Here is a 4,885-nt window from a genome sequence, read left to right as displayed (position 1 = left end):
AATCCCCTTAGGCTCACCTCACAGAAATTCTCTAACTTGTTAGTTTTATACTAGACTCTGGTTTTATGAAAAATACCCCTTAACTCAGGTCTAATTTCCCTGGGGGAGACAGATTAGAAATAACCATCAAATCTTTTCCCCCCTCTTTTTTGCTATTCTAAACAAACTGGGAAATATTTTCCCCCAAGGAACAATAGTCCAGTCACTCATGCAATAATTATTTTAATGCTATTTGCTGCTTCTTCTGCTTCTGTTTCTTCTTCTTCTCCTTCTTCTTCTGCTTCTTTTTTAGCTTCCCAACGTTTGCATACAACCTTCCCTATTTGTACACTCCTACATTTTTTAAGGAGTAAGACAGATGACATATTAATGTGTAGGGTTTTGTGAAAAAGTCAGCTTAACTTCATGGCGGGGGTGGACGGGAATGAAAACGGCTCGGCTCATTGATGGAATTTGCTGGCATTTGTACAGTGCTTGACCATGTATCCCACACTCTCATTTCATAGTCATACAACCACGAGGCATTGCCCCCATTTTACAGATGAGGCAACTAAGGCCCAGAAAGCTTGTTACGGTGCCATACACAGACTTGAACCCAAATAATAACAGCTGATGTCTACTATTCTAAACATTGCATGCAGTGTCTCGTTTAATCTTCTCAAAAAGCTTGTGGGGTAGATTATAGTTATCATTTTACAGTAAAGATATTGAGGCTTGGTGGCTTAAATACATCGGTAAAGACTCAAACCCAGATCTGTCTCACAGCAGTGCTGCATCTAAACGCTGAACTTTGCTCCAGACATTAACTGGCTCTGAAAGGTCCAGAGCAAGTGGCAGTGAGAAGCCAGGCCTGGACCTCGGGCCACAGAGTGGAGAGCCGTCAGACGCGCACCACTGCTCGGCTGAGAAGCCTTCAGTCGGCAAGCCAGCTCTGTGCATGAACTATTTCCAGATCTTGGTTGTTCAGAAGTGCTGAGACAGCCTGGATGCAATCCAAATGCTGACATGAAGGTGCCCAAATGACAAAACACCGGAGCAAACTGCTGCCTGCTGACCTCCACCGCTGAAAACTTGGGGACCCCCATGTCCATAAAGATGCTGTAGACAGACAGAAATGTCTGGCAAGCAGAGCATCCCAGCAAGTGCAGCTACGCACTGCAGCCAACAAGCAGTGCATCCCCATCCTCCCTCACAGGGTGTAGACGGCGCAGATCCCGGCTGAGGTGGCCAGACCACCACTGATTCTTTCACCAACAGCTAAGGGCAGCCCTGGCCCCTCTCAGCTCTAAGCACTCTTCCAACCTCCTCCAAGTAACAGAGCTCCCACTTACAAGTTCATCAAAATCCTGACCATGAATGAGAAAGAAACAGAAAATACTCTGTTAATTAAAAGCTCAAAAGATGCCAGCGGCAACGGTCTGAGGATGCTTTCTTGCTATGCGGATCCTACCCCAAGGCCAGACACCAGCTCTCAGTGTCAGAGCCACAGGTGTTGTGCTTGGGCCTGAGAGCATGTAGCTGAGACAACTGGTATAAGGAAGATTTTTAATCTTCCTGAAATCCCACGCTTTGAAGATAATTAAATAATTCAAGAGAAGCAAGGCTTTCCTTGCCTTCACAAGGGAGATTGTTTCCGAATATCTTCCCCATGCAATAGTGTCTCTAAAATGCCTGGAAAATGTTAAGAAATTAGTATCACCACTCAGTCAACAAATATTTAATGAGCATCTACTATGTGCCAAGTATTCCGGAAGGTTCTGGAGACACAGCAGGGAGACAGAGAAAGCTCCTGCACTCATGGTGCTTATATTCTAGAGTGAAGGTGAAGGATTAACATGTGAACGGGGGGTTGAGGGACGAATGGGAGAGTGAGGGGGAATGAAAGCTATTGTAGACTATGTGACTGGGGAGAGCGCTCTGAGGAGGTGCCACCTGAACAGATGCTTGAATTAACAAATAAAACCAGGCCAAGAGCAGGGCCCCAGGCATTTCAGACAGAAGGAAGTGCAAGTGCAAAGGCCCAGTGGCCAATAGGATGGGATGTGTTCAAGAACAAACTGGAAACTTGTGTGCCGGGACCAGTTAATGTGGGAGAATGGAGGGAGATGAGGTGGAAGAGCTAGGCAGGGACAAATGATCTAGAACTTTCCGGGACATGGTAAGATGCTTGGATATTATTCTAAGTGTTGGGAAACATTTGGAATGCTTTAGCAAGGGGTCATACAATCTGATTTTAATTTCTAAAAGTTAGCCTGGCTGCTCTGTGGAGTGTGGCTATGGGGGTAGGTGGCAGGGAGTAGAGGAAAGAAAAGATTCAGTAGGACTAATGTCCACATTAGATAATATTGATGTTAATATGACTCAATGACATTTATTGACCTTACTACACAAAATGTTGGTATTTTCAGAATGGGTTTCTCTACAGTTCGGCAGTTCCATCATTTCAGACTTTCTAGGGTCTTAAGGCAGTATTTTTATAGGCTGATGTACCCTTTTACCTGACATAGGGAAACTGAAGGGACTCCATTTTAGAAAATCTCCATTTCTTTCTTTTTTTTTTTTTTTAAAGATTTTATTTGTTTATTTCAGAGAGAGAGAGAGCACATGAGTGAGTGAGCATGAGGGGGTATGGGCAGAGGGAGAAGCGGGCTCCCCACTGAGCAGGGAGCCCAATGCAGGACCCAACCTCAGGATCCCAGGATCGTGACCTGAGCCCAAGGCAGACACCCAACCGACTGAGCGACCCAGGCATCCCCAGAAAGGCTCTATTTCTGCTGTTTTTCTGTGAGGCCCCATTTATTCATGTTCTGTATCTCACCTTGCATCTAAGTAAACCAAAGAAGCTATGCTCCTACTCCATGGGGGAGGCAAGAAAGTTAATCATTCTTTGAGTTTCGTCCTCGGCCCCTATACACCTGATAACATCTAAGAACTGGACCCCAAGCATGTTCCAGGACATGAGCTTCAAACAAACCTCAGTCGACACTGGCCTCAATACCCTCTAGCTTCAGTGATTTGTGGAACAACGCCTGACACTTGCTTTTGATCGGACCCTACTTTGGATGCCTGAAAGATGTACCCTGGACCCCTTTCCAGTATAACCCCTAGCCCCAAACGACAGTGAGACTCACTTCTTTTCTGAGTCTCCTAGACACTCCGTCTGCTATACTCTATCACTTATACTATTTAAAAAAACTCTGCTCTCACTTCCTCCTGGATGACCTCTGATTTCTATCCTGCACGAAGTCAAGGACCTCCTCTGGGTCCTCAGACCTGGGCTGCCTACGTCATACCCTTCTAGGGGCTCAGGAATATACAAAGCAAGGAGAATTGACTATAAAGACTTAAGAATGTTGGATGACCAGTGAAACACTTTTGTAATGCCCAAGGTGTATACAAGCCTTATAATTATGTTCTTGAAGCACTGAGGGCACAATTGCTCTGTAATGGCCAAGAATGTGGCCACCATTCAGAGGTGATGTCTTTCAGGAATGGCGCATATGTGGGCAGAGGATGGTCAGCCCTATGAATGTGAGGGCTATGGGGGAGAGTGGCTACAAATATCTCTGCCTCCATCTTTTTGCTTTGACTGCTCACATGAGCATTGAGAAACTGCTGTGTCCTGGATGTCTTGTCTTCCCCTTAAATTCATATGTTGAAAACCTAACCCTCAAAGGTGATGGTATTAGGAGACTGGACCTTTGGGAAGTGCTAAGGTCATGAGGGAAGGGTCCTCATGAATGGGACTCATGCCTTCTAAAAGGGCCCTGGAGGGTTCCCTTGCCCCTTCTACAAGGTGGGGACACAGCAAGAAGGTGCAGGTTGTGGACCAGAAAGAAAGCTCATTCCTAGCCATGCTGGCACTCTGATCTTGGATTCCCCAGCCTGCAGAACTGTGAGAAATAGATGTTTGTTGTTTATAAACTACCTAGTCTCTGGTATTTTGGTATAGCAGCCTGAATTATCTAAGACAGGACCTGAGGTGACCTTTCAGACTTTCATCCTATCACTGCCCTTATATTTCTAATAGAACAGAGGTATAAGAGGTGGTTTAATGTAAAAAATATTGAGATTTTAGTTGTCAACTGCCTGGATATGAAATTTCCACTTATCTTAGGTTTAAGTGTCTCCCTCTCCACAAAGAAGGACCTTGTGCACTTAGACGGATATTCCCAGGACAAAGGCAGAATCTTCTAAAGTTAGGCTCTCACTGAGTAGGGACATGGTGCTTATTCCTGATGGGAAGTAAATCTAGATTCACTTTTAGCTGGGAGGAAGCAGGTTAGAAATTCAAAGTTGTAGTTCCCTGGCCTTGGTGGATGTGCCAGAACATGAGCCATAAACCTCCATCACTTATCTTGGCAGATAGAAAATTGGAATCTGGGAGGAAAGTTTCGAATCCGGAACTCAAACCCAATAAATACTCTCACTCTTGCTGAGCTCCCAAATGTTCTGCACTCTGTCTAGCAGGCTGCAAAGGACACTCGGTGCTGAACCTCTGGACCGCATGTGGAGCCACCTGGAGCATCTGACAACAACTTGGCACCCTCCCCCCTTGCTTCCTGTACAGCTTGCTTTCTTCTTCTTTCCCTTCTGTTCTTTGGCTCAGTGACACTTCAATAACACCAACACAGATTGACTCAAGCACATTTCCTTGGTGCCGAGACGGAGATCATGAAATGACAATAGAAGACAGAGAATAAGAACGCAGACTTTTAAATGGGTTCAAATCCTGGCTCTGCCACTTACCAATTATGTGGCTTTGGGCAAGGCTGAATCACTCTGTGCCTCAGCTTCCCAATCTGTGTGATGGGGATAATGTCTATCCCATCAGGGTAAAGATAAGAGGAGATCATGTGTTTGATTAGATGAGATCAAACCTACA

The sequence above is a fragment of the Leptonychotes weddellii genome, chromosome 2, assembly GCF_054177405.1.
Source record: "Leptonychotes weddellii isolate Sample4059 chromosome 2, ASM5417740v2, whole genome shotgun sequence".
Lineage (NCBI taxonomy): Eukaryota > Metazoa > Chordata > Mammalia > Carnivora > Phocidae > Leptonychotes > Leptonychotes weddellii.
This window is presented reverse-complemented; position numbering follows the sequence as displayed.